This window comes from Protopterus annectens, chromosome 15.part0 (genome assembly GCF_019279795.1).
Source record: "Protopterus annectens isolate FY-2018-M chromosome 15.part0, PAN1.0, whole genome shotgun sequence".
NCBI classification, from domain to species: Eukaryota; Metazoa; Chordata; order Ceratodontiformes; family Protopteridae; genus Protopterus; species Protopterus annectens.
The window spans coordinates 806,620,478-806,633,979 of NC_056749.1; positions in this window are offsets into that span (position 1 = coordinate 806,620,478).

Consider the following 13,502-nt stretch of genomic DNA (forward strand, 5'->3'; position numbering starts at 1 on the left):
ACCTCACTGAATCTCTTCAAGAAGAATCTCGCTAAGTGGATGGGGGATTGTAGGTTTGTCCCAGGGATTACTCCCGTGTCACTATTAGACAGAGGCACAGTAAACTAAACCTTAAAAAGGGCACAGTATACTCAAATCAAGGGGTGGCATAAGCCATACAGAATCAGGCTAGGCTTATAATTGCCCCAGGGCAGATAGCCTAGTATGAACCTATGAACCTATGAACCTATGAACCTATGAACATATGTAAGATACAATCCCCATTTATCCTCCTCATTAGCATGGCCTGGAAAGCTGTTTTTCTTAAACTGACAGCCTTGCTCACTGTTGGTGTTCACCAGAAAGTCCTAGTGTACTACCATGAGAAAGAAACCCAGAAAGTCCTAGTGTACCACCATGAGAAAGCAACCCAGAAAGTCCTAGTGTACCACCATGAAAAGCAACCCAAAAAGTCCTAGTGTACCACCATGAAAAGCAACCCAGAAAGTCCTAATGTACCACCATGAAAAGCAACCCAAAAAGTCCTAGTGTATCACAATGAAAAGCACCCCAGAAAGTCCTATTGTACCACCATGAAAAAGCAACCCAGAAAGTCCTAGTGTACCACCATGAAAAAGCAACCCAGAAAGTCCTAGTGTACCACCATGAAAAGCAACCCAGAAAGTCCTAGTGTACCACCATGAAAAAGCAACCCAGAAAGTCCTAGTGTACCATCATGAAAAACAACCCAGAAAGTCCTAGAGTACCACCATGAAAAAGTAACCCAGAAAGTCCTAGTGTACCACCATGAAAAGCAACCCAGAAAGTCCTAGTGTACCACCATGAAAAGCAACCAAGAAAGTCCTATTGTACCACCATGAAAAGCAACCCAGAAAGTCCTAGTGTACCACCATGAAAAGCAACCCAGAAAGTCCTAGTGTACCACCATGAAAAGCAACCCAGAAAGTCCTAGTGTACCACCATGAAAAGCAACCCAGAAAGTCCTAGTGTACCACCATGAAAAGCAACCAAGAAAGTCCTATTGTACCACCATGAAAAGCAACCCAGAAAGTCCTAGTGTACCACCATGAAAAGCAACCAAGAAAGTCCTATTGTACCACCATGAAAAGCAACCCAGAAAGTCCTAGTGTACCACCATGAAAATCAACCCAGAAAGTCCTAGTGTACCACCATGAAAATCAACCCAGAAAGTCCTAGTGTACCACCATGAAAATCAACCCAGAAAGTCCTAGTGTACCACCATGAAAATCAACCCAGAAAGTCCTAGTGTACCACCATGAAAATCAACCCAGAAAGTCCTAGTGTACCGCCATGAAAAGCAACCCAGAAAGTCCTAGTGTACCACCATGAAAATCAACCCAGAAAGTCCTAGTGTACCACCATGAAAATCAACCCAGAAAGTCCTAGTGTACCACCATGAAAATCAACCCAGAAAGTCCTAGTGTACCACCATGAAAAGCAACACAGAAAGTCCTAGTGTACCACCATGAAAATACAACACAGAAAGTCCTAGTGTACCACCATGAAAATACAACAATTACATTTTAAGTCTCTGTTCCTTGCCAGAGTATCAGCTTATGAGATCAGGTGCCATTCAGACTTTACAGCAGTTCTTGCCAGAGGTAAATGGGAAAAAGTTCTTCTGGAAGAGAAAGGTGAACATATTTTGCATAAATGCACTACTAAACATTCATAGGACAACTTCAATACACCTTTAGATTTCTTGATTTGTCCAGTTTTGACCTTAGCAATCTAACTCAGCTCGTCACTACTTAAATGATGTTCATTTGGTACCTCCACACACCTTTTGGCATGAGTGTTCACAGCATACAGCCTGATGTCTTGTGAGAAAATAAAACAATTCAATTAACTTTCAGTGACATGCTACAGGGTAGCAAGTACACTTTATCAGCATCCTAATGTAGGACTATGGTGTTTACTCTGGACATCTCATGACTTTACATATTTTCTTCAAAATTGTATAATTCAAGGTCAGCTCAAGCAAGATATTCCTCCAGTTATCCTCCCCCCAAACATTAACAGCAGTGTCACGTGATAATTAAAATTGTGAAGTAGAAAAACATAGTCCATAGGTGATAGCCTATTAAGTGTCTCTTAGAATGACGAGTCCCTGCACATTACTACTAACTACATAGCATATGAAAATTGCAATATTCTTTCCTGCAGACAGGAGTCACATTCAGGAAAAAATATTGATTGACAGAAGCTCCAGCAGCATTTTTTAAAAGTAATTTAAGGCTCATTTTTTAATATTTTGTGTAGCATTTATATACTGTTTATAAGTATGGCAAATGAGCTAACAACGTCTGCTTTTAACCCAGAGCATTTGAGAAGCAACTAATTGCAGATCATGTCATTTCTATGAATTAGATACACTTTTTCTTGGTAGCAAAGTTGAACTGTCTCTTAAGGTAAAGTTAAACTCACAAGAAGTTCTGAAGACTCCTACAATATGCAGCTCTGAGACATAAGGTGCAACTCAAGTAACATAGGTTCATAGGTTCATAGGTAGGTACTAGGCTATCGGCCCAAGGGCCTACGTAAGCCTAGCCAACAAGGTTCCCTGGCTTACACCACTCATGAAAGTTATTTCGTAGGCGTAGTTATTATAGGAATATATATATATATATATATATATATATATATATATATATATATATATACATACATATATATTATTATAGGCATAATTTGTACTGCCGTAGGCATTGTATATACTGCCACAGGCATTGTAAGTTCTGCCATAGGTATTGTATGTACTGCTATAGACATGCATGTACTGCCATAGGCATTGTATGTAATGCCATAAGCATGTATGTACTGCCATAGGCATTGTATGTACTGCTTCTATGAGGCCAGATAGCATACTGGGCCATTTACTGGCCAGAATGAAACAGGACCTGTCAGACTTCCTACAAAAGCCATTCAATGTCACCATCCAAACAGGTTTTGTGCTGTCAAATAGAGGGCAGCAACTACCATCCCCCTGTACAAAGGTGGGGCGTCAATGGACCCAGAAATGTATAGACCCATAAGTCTGATCATCTTCCTCTGTAAGGCTATGGAAAGGCTCATTATATAAAATTAATAAATAGGGGCATAGGTAACCTATAAACTCTCGACCCAATCCAGTCTGGATTTTTAAGGGCAGATCCTGCCTAGTTAACCTGGTTAACTTCTCCAGGAAGGTTACTTAAGGAATGCATGAGGGCAAATTAGTACACCCCACATAACAATTCCTCTCAGGTCCTAATATCCCCCGAGAGGGCCCGACACAGACTATTATCTAATACTAGAGTCATGGCCTAAAATTCAGTACTAAAAATGCATCATAATATCTTGCAGCAAGATCTTTCAGCAAGATGGCCACCCCTTTAAACTTTGAGAATACACCCCTGAAGCTGGAACATGTAGTCAGGGATTTGTTAACACACGTAGACAGAGCTCTCCCCTCATAAGACATATCGTTGAGTACAATGCCCCCTTCGGTATGTATCTTGGCAAGCATATCCAGCAATTGGAATGTCTTCATTGATTCATCACAAAAAGAATACAAGAGGTAGAAAGCAAGTCCTATTCTGACCACCTCAAATCCTTGTCCCTATATTCAGATTTATACAGCCAGCTTAGAATCAACTTATGCCTAGCCTACAGAGCTTCCTGAGATCCATCACTAATGGACTTGTAATATGTTCAGAAAACAACTGTTATCAGAAATACCCAATCTTGGGACCCTAAACCTCCCCAGCAACATAAACAGAGTTTGTTGGAAGGACAGGTTTATGTCTCAGAGGCTCCCCTTCTCTGGGGCCATCCATGTGTAGCAGAATTCTACCCTGCATTTATTCAAGGTGAACCTGGACCAGTGTTTTGGGCATCACAAATATACCAATGGTCTCCCTCCCATGTTTCTACATGAGACAGGAAGCTTATAATTGTTTGTCAGCCTAAGAATATACACCCTCCACAAAACACTGGGGAACCATTTTATATACATTTTTATTTTGGGGAACTTTGCTAGGTTTAAAATGGCTCCTTGGGTCATTAGCCTAGCATTCAAAAATGATACTTTAATACTATGAAATCTAGACCTTGTATATGTAATCAACACCTTCTGAAATTCACGTATCATAGATAAACTATCCCAGATAAATGCTAATCCCTATGCAAATTGCAAACTGGCTCATTCATAGAACCCAGGAAATTAGGGTGTGTTCTACCTTTTCCAAAAGACATGTCACTAGAGGTGTACCCCAGAGTTCAGTCCCTGGGACACTCCTCATTGGCATTTACTTCTTGGATGTAAAAGTTACTGTGAAATATTTATGGCTAACCAAGTTTGTAGATGACTGTAAATGTGGTTGCCATCATAAACAACCCAGAGGAGACCAGCATTCTCTAAAAGGGTCTTTCCCAAACCAAAATCATGGACTAAAACTAAATGCAGAGGAATGTAAGCCGTATAACAATCCCAGTAATAACACATAGGTTCATAGGTGTGTACTAGGGTTAATGGCCCTGGAGCCTTTACAAGCCTAGCCCATAGGATTACCCTGGCATCGTGCCACCCAACCTTAGTTCCCAGTACCTCTGTCGAGTTTAGCCACTGGAGTGATCCCCGCAGTGAATTTTCTATTTCCCATCCACTCATGAAGATTTCTCTTGAAGAGGGCCAGTGAGGTGCTCTGTTTGTCATGTATGGGAAGTCTGTTCCATAGCATGGGCAGTCTCTGGGTTATGAACCTGTCCCTCCAGCAAGTTCTGTTGATTGTGGTAATGAGGTTGAGGTCTCTAGAACATCTGGTGTGGAGGGACTGTGATTTCTTTAGATGTAGCATTTCTAACAGAGCTGGGTTAGACATGGCTTTGTAAGTCAAGCAGAGATCACCTCTAAGTAGGCGATATGAGATAGATAATAGTTGGAGTTTTTTAAGTCTGTCCATATAGGACAATTGTTTAAGGCCTAGGATCCTCTTTGTGAGGTACTTTTGCTGCCTCTCCAGTTGTTGCAGGTGTTTAGTGAGGTACACTCCAAATGGGGCATTGTACTCAATGATTGGCCTAATGAGGGAAGAGTAGAGGGAGACAATGACCTCTTTCTCCTGGATGCAAACCCTTAGTAATGAGATATGCCACATAGAAGGCCTTTCTGACCACAGTGGGAATGTGGTGGTCAAAAGAGAGGTTGCTGTCAACCTGTGTTCTTAGATATCTTATAATGTCTTCTGTGTTCAGTGGACTACCATTGATGTGGTAATTGATGAGAAATTAGTTTTCCCAAAGGGGATGACGACACATTTTTTAGCAATGAGCTTAAAACTGGTTCTGACACCAGTCGTTGGTCTCTGTGAGGCCATTCTGTAGGATGTCAAATCACTTGGGGAGTTATTAATGGCTCCCAGTTTGCAATCTTCTGTGAACTTTGTCACCCAGAGTCCCTTTGTGTTTGCCTGGACTTCAGAGAATTAGATACCAAACAGGAGAGGACCCAAGACCAATCCCTGTGGGACTGCACTAGTGAATGGTGGGCAGTCTGACTTGGAGTTAGCTACTTTCACACTGTGGGTTCTATCTGTGAGCCAGTTTGCAACCCACCTGGTGATATAGCGGTTGATGCCTAGATTAGTGAGTTTTTCTATGATTCTTGAGTGGGGAAAGGTATCAAAGTCCTTGGCCAGATCAAGGTAGGCTGTATGAACCGCCTTGACTTCATCCACAGCTCTGGTGACTGACTTAAAGAAGTCAACTAAGTTGAGCAGGCATAATCTACACTTCACAAAACCAAACTGTGTGGGATCCAGAGTTTGGAGATTCCCTATATACTTGTTTATTAGGTCCATGAGACATCATGATTAAGTAGTTAGGTACCTCAGAACCCTTATAGACAAAAAATTGTCTTTGATGTCCACGAATCTAGTATTGTAAGAAAGTTATTTTTTATTGCACAACGTATTAATAAGGTCATAGGTGGTTACTGGGCCATTGATCCGAAGGTCTTTATAAGCCTAGTCATGTGTGCCCAATATAATACTAGAGAAACCCAATATAAAAGATCTTGCTTAAACCCAAGATCTTAGTTAGCAATGACCGCCTATATCTAGGAGAATCATAGGTGAAATCCCTGACAGGAATCTATGGTTCCCATCCAGTTATCCAGGCTATGCTTAAACGGGGTTGTAGACAGTCTTTGTTTGATATGAACTGGTATTCTATTTCCAGAGGCATGGCAACTTCTGAGAGACATATCTGTCTCTCTAGCAGGTCCTATTTATGATGCAAGCCAGGTTAAGATCCTCGTAGTCAGTGACCCTTGTTCCATGGCATGCAGGCCCAGGGACGTGACCATTCCACTTATTCTGCACTCATTAGACCTATCATTGAGTACTATGCCCCCTTCGGTATGCACCTGTCCAAACACCTGACACAATGTGAATCCCCACAATGCTTTCCTACTAAGAAAATCAGGGGCCTAATTAATAAAAACTATTTTAAGTCTCAAAGTCTTGTCCCTCGTCTTGGTGTCTTACAGGCTACTGTGATCTGATCTCTGTTTTAAATAAAAAGCCTCAACAGATCCTACCCTGCAAACGTACTACATATTCACAAGTCCAGTATGGACATAAACACTCACTTAAGAGATCAAAATCTCTTTTGCAACACAAATAGATCATGTTGGAGGGATATATATGTATTACAGAGAATACAACTTTTGTAATCACTTTCCTTTCCCCATAAAACAAAGTACTTCTCTTACACTAGTCAAATGCAATCTGAACAAATGGATGGGTGACCACAAATTCACCTCCAATTTAGCTTCCTTGTCTGTCAGGGATGGGGGCAACATGCAGATGTCCTTCTTGTTCCCAGTTTATGTGTACTTAACATATAGTGGCTGAGAACTTTTTATGGCTGTCTAGCTAGATTTTTAAAGATTCTCATAAATCAGTTGTCTAGTAAGTACCTATGACATTATGTCAATTCTGACATATGACAACAATATAGGTAAGGTGATAAAGACACTCAAGTAAGCACACAAAGTTCAGGATACCCGAGGTGACAATACTGAATGTGATATGCAGCCAAGGAGCACAACTGTTCCCATTCACACTTCTCTAAATTAGGCTTAATATGTAGTAAACAAAAGAAAATAAAAAGAAGGCAAAAACTTTGGTAATGCATAAAGTCATAAGAATTAAGTTAAGCTGTTAGTAGTTTGGTGTGTAAACTATGGTATTTATATATTGTTTTTTCATTTTTACCTTTGTATAAATTGGTTAAAGTAAGTTTTTTGCACATCCATATTTTAATAGATATATATTTTTAACAATTCTGCAATGATATTGCATACATCGTCCTTCTTTATGTTCATTGTCATACCATGGCATATCTTTCTGTAAATATATGTTGGGCTGGATTCATGAACGGCTACACCATGCATACTAAGTGTAGATGATCACTATTCAAGAACATCCCTACCACATTTTTTGTGCTGTCTTTTCACTAAGAAAAATGAGACTGCGTGGAGGTAGTCAGCACATTGCGGCAGCCTTTATGACTCCTCAATATATTGAGGTTGCACGAAAATCAGTAGGAAAACTAAAATTAGGAAGGAGGAAGAAGGGGGGACTTATACTTATGTTGTCTATTCACACCGAATGCTGTACACTTAGTGGGCACTCAGTGTAGGCATTCATGAATCTGGACCATTATCTTTTTATTGTCAAAGTGACTTTTAGTGTTCATTTTTAGTTTTGAGTGCATGTGTGCATGTGTAAAATATATATGCTCAAACACACACAAAGACACACACACGTACACACATGCACACACACACACACACACACACACACACACACACACACACACACACACACACACACACACACACAGGCACACAGTCACACATACAAACACCCACACATACAAACACACACACACACACACACACACACACACACACACACACACACACACACACACAGGCACACAGTCACACACACACACACACACACACACACACACACACACACACACACACACACACACACACACACACACACACACACACACACACACACACACACACAAAGTACTACTAAAATGTTAGAAAATGATATGTTACCAAAAGCACTGTAGGTTAATCAGAATGCAAAGGATGACATATACAAAATGCATTTGGGGAAATTTGTTCATCACTTTTTTGACTGCTTTCAAATGATGATATCAAACATCATTTAAAAATGAACAGGAAAATAAGAATGCAACATAATTCAGTTTTATCTTTAGCTCCTGTTTACTTTTTCCCAATTAAATATTTTATCTACAGTTGCACAGAAATGCAAATAAATAATAGTTCATTGAGCAGACTACTTTTATACACAATGCAATAAAAATGCAATGTAAACAGCTGTTGGAATGTCTGGCAGTCATTAATATTGCAGACATCTTAATGAGCCTTTTTTTCTTTCCCCTTTTTCTATCACAATTGAACATATGGCAACAAGTCTTCATAGTAAATTTGATATACAGTACTTAGAAACCCCAGGGGCCTGGTTTTCAGATGTGCACCTGCTGCATGAATGAGCAGAGTTGAGAGCAGCATGCACAAAGAGCATCCCATGTATATGATACGCCCAGTTCAAGTTTCAAATGGAGATTACATCTCAAGCAAGCTGAATCTTCAACACTGCAGTGTATTTTCATTTATATTCCAGAAGAAGAAACATAAGGATTTAACAGGATGTCAGAAAACCACAAGTGACAACACCTCTGTGAACTGTATTCTCTGAATTTATGCAATCTCACTGTACTAGAGAGTTTGTACAGATGTATGGCACTGGATCATGTAGCCACACATCTCTCACTGTAATTTATTTCTATAGACCTATACCTGAATAAGTGAATTGATGCTTTTATTCAAAGCTTTTCTTCTGCAGCTCCAGCTGGAAAAGGGGGTGTGCTGGGCTACGGAGCAAAGTAGCAAATGCAGTAAAGAACTCAGGAAATAAAATGACTTTATCAATTCTCTACTGAATGCTGTGATATAAAGCCAGAACAACAGAAATTAATTGCTTTATCAGGATGCAAGACTATTTAGATCTCTTAAATTTATAGTGAATATTTTGAACTAGGGAGTGTTGACACATGGACCAACAGCGCTAATCATCTTACAGCCACCATAGCAGTCAAATTAATGTACTCAAGTTATTGTTCATTTTCTTTTGGAGTTGCTAAGTTAGTAGGTTATTGCAAATTAATGTTGTGTTAACTAATTTTCCCATGTTAATGACTGTATTTCAGCTATAATATATATTAAAGCTAATGCATGAGTAATTACATCTTGACATAAGTGAGATGGGAGAAGTCCAGATATATCATTTTAGGGAGAAGAGTAAAAGAGCACTAGTAATGTTCCAGAAAAAGGTTGCACGAGCTGACTCCAAATCCAGCTCCAGACTGACTTCAAATCCAGCTCAAGACTAGCTCCAAATCCAGCTCAAGACTAGCTCCAGACAAGTGACACATGGAGTACCTCAGGGTTCAGTCCCAGGACCTCTCTTGTTTGGCATCTACTTCTCTGAAGTACAGGCCAACACTAAGGGACTCTGGCTAACAAAGTTTGCAGATGACTGAAACTGGGAGCCATTATTGAATCCCCAAATGATGTGGATACTCTACAAAAGGGCCTTACAGAAACAGATGCTTGTTGCCAGAGCCATGGGCTCAAGCTCAATGCCAAGAAATGTATAGTTATTCCCTTTGGGAAAAAACATGTACTTGTGAATTATCACATAGGTGGCAGTACACTAAACACAGAAAGTGTGTTAAGAGACTTAGGGACACAGGTGGACAGTGTTCTCACCTTCAATAACCACATCACCACAACAGTCAGGAAATCCTTATATGTGGCACACCTCATCACTAAGGGCTTTTCATCCAGAAAAAAGGAGGTCATTGTCCCACTGTACTCATCCCTCATTAGATCCATTATAGAATACAACACCCATTTGGTATGTACCTCTCAAGACATCTGCAACAACTGGAAAGGCCACAGAAATACCTCACTAAAAGAATCACAGGCCTAAAGCAGATGCCCTATGCTGACCGCCTTAAAAAACTCCAGCTATACTCTGTCGCATATCGTCTTTTCAGAGGCGATCTCTGCTTAACATACAAGGCCATGTCAAACCCAGAGCTGTTGGACATGCTACACTTAAAGAAATCCCAATCCCTCAGAGCCACATGCTCCAGGGATCTAAATCTTGTCATCATAATAAACAAAACATGCTGGAGGGATAGGTTCCTGATCCAGAGACTCCCCAGACTCTGGAATAGAGTACCCATACATGTCAAGCAGAGCACCTCTTTGGACCTCTTCAAAAGGAACCTTGATGATTGGATGGGAGAAAGGAAATTCACCCCGGGGATCACATCAGTCACCCTGCTAGACAGGGGTCCAGGGAAGTAAATACTGTGGGAAGAAATAACCAGGGAATTGTTATGGTTAGGCTTGTATAGGCCCTAGGGCCGATAGTCTAGTACCAACCTATGAACCTATGAACCTATGAACCTATGAACCTTCTCTCTCTTACTGCTGTACTGCACTTCACCAGGTACTGAATGCACTTAAGCCCTCTTGAGCCCGCTGTGTTCTCATGTCTTTAATGTATGTGTTATTCAGAAATGTAGGAGTAAGAACTGCCACATTCAGATTCTTTGACTGGTTCATGGCTTTCAGTTTTGTAACCATTAAAAGGACATAGGGACATACTAGGCAAGTGATGATGAGGACCATAAGATGCACCTTTAAGCAGACAAACTTAAAAGGTCTTGCCCCTCTTTTCAAGCTTTTATTACTTCTCAGCTCACAAACTGAGCAGGGCAGCACATGATAACTTTGTTTTTATTCCACAGGTCAGGAATATATTGAGTTACGAACTTATGCCTGCAGGGTATGTTGTTCATTTGTTGGTAAAGATTTAAGTCCTTAGTGTGGGTGTTTTAGTGATATTGTTTTGTGAAGCAATAGGATGGCAAGTTGGACTTCATCTTTCGTGATTTAAAACACAAGACACAAGTCTCCTTGCAGCAAGCTGTAGGTCACTGAGTATAAGGAGAGCCGTGATAATCGACTGGAGTTGTTAAAGCACTTAAGTATAAGGAGAGCCGTGATAATCTACTGGGGTTGTTAAAGCACTTAAGTTTAAGGAAAGCCGTGATAATCGACTGGGGTTGTTAAAGCACTTAAGTATAAGGAGAGCCGTGATAATCGACTGGGGTTGTTAAAGCACTTAAGTATAAGGAGAGCCGTGATAATTGACTGGGGTTGTTAAAGCACTTAAGTATAAGGAGAGCCGTGATAATCGACTGGGGTTGTTAAAGCACTTAAATATAAGGAGAGTCATGCTAATTGACTGGGGCCATTAAAGCATTTAAGTATAAGAAGAGCCATGCTAATCGAATGGGGACATTAATTACAAAAGGGGGGGTGGAACTGTATGCGATGATGGGTTTGATAAGTGAAGAGTACAGTGATACATTTATGTCCTCTGTTCCAGATGATGCACTCAGTTATGTTGCCTTTATTTCAGAAATGCAGCTAGACACTGTCCCCAGTTGATGCTCCCCCAATATGAAAAAAGGGGGGGGGGTTCAACCAAAGTTGAGAGGCAAAGAAAAAAGCTTACAGTAAAAGAAAATTCCAGTAATAGCAATAGTTTTATCTGAGGACTGGACTTCTTTGACTCTATCAAGATTCAACCCTTTACCCTGATCCTGGGCGACTTTAACTATCCAGCCGTAGACTGGAAGAAATACTTATGCCAAAACACAAATGCCAGAGATTCCTTGATTTTCTCAATGCAAATGTCTTGGACCAGTTGGCTGACACCCCACAAGATGTGAAAATATCTTGAACTTGGTATTAACCAACATGAGTAACCACTGCAGCATCCCTACAGTGTCATATTCCCTGGTAAGATCTGACCACAAAACAGTCACTTTCAAAGTCACTACCCCCCCCCCAACTAGAGTCAAACAAAAAAACTTCTCTAAAGCTGATTACAGTCTCCTGAGGGAAGGTATAAACAGCTTTACAGCCTCCTCCCCCTCCACAGAAACTGGCACATGTGTCCAAACTTACACCAAAGTACTATATGAGCATTTATATAGCTGCATGGAATCAGGAATACCTGACAGGACAAAATCCTCCTCCTCAAGGAAGAGTAAACCTGTCTGGTGGACATCTACAATAAATAAACTCTATAATAAAAGGAAAAAATTACTGTCCAGCACCAATTAGGAGCAGGTGTCTTCTTGGAAGCAATCTCTCCTTAGCCTGAACAAGCAAATAAGAGCACTAGGGAAATCCTCCAAAGCGAACTTTTGAATCCAAACTGGCCGCATCTACTAAAGACAATCATGAGGTTTTCTTCACATATGTTCACAATCCCAAGGGAAGCACCCAGATCTGCTCAGAACTGGTGGTCAAGGACACCACATACACAAATGCTGTAGATATAGCCAACCTGTAGGCAGACAGGTTCAATGAAAACATCACTCCTCTGCCCCCCCCCCCCCCATCAGTAATACAGGACATCTGCAGTACCTGACCTCTCATGTTATCTCTAGGGAGCAAGTCATCACTGCCCTCTCAAAGGCAAAAAATACAGCCTCCATGAGACCCGATAACATACCAGGCTGCATCCTACATGAACTCAGGCAGGAAGTTGCAACACCATTAGGCACCCTTTTCAACCAAAGGCTGAGTACCTCCTTCATCCTAGCTGAGTGGAGGACAGCTACTGTCATCCTTTTGCACAAAGGTGAAGCATCCACCGATCTAGGAAATTATAGACCCATCAGCCTAACTAGCCTTATCTGCAAGGCCATGGAGTGGATTATCATGGGCCTCATTAAAAAGGACATTGGCAACCTCCAGACAGTTGATCCCACACAGTTTGGTTTTGTCAAGGGGAGGTCATGCTTACTATTCCCCACCTAGGTATAATAGATAAACTCTCTCAACTAGGCATCAATCCATATGTTACCAGATCGGTAGTAAAGTGGCTCACTGACAGAACCCATCTAGTCAAAATAGGGGAAGCCACCTCAAGTAGTAGACCCATACAAATGGTGTTCCCCAGGGATCAGTCTTGGGGCCTCTGCTGTTTGGGATATACTTCTCAGAGGTGCAGCCCATGACTGCAAGCTGGGTGTTGTCATCAATTCCCCTAGTGATGTGGACATCCTTCAAGAGGATCTCACCCAAACAACTGACTGGTGCCAGAAACATGGCCTCACATTAAATGCCAAAAAAATACATCTTCATCCCTTTTGGGAAGAATGACGTCCCCACAAAATATCACATTGATAATAAGGCACTAAGCACACAATCAGTCGTGAGGGACTTGAGAACCCAGGTTGATAGCAAACTGAATTTTGACCACCATATTGCCTCCGTTGTATGGAAAGTTTTCTAC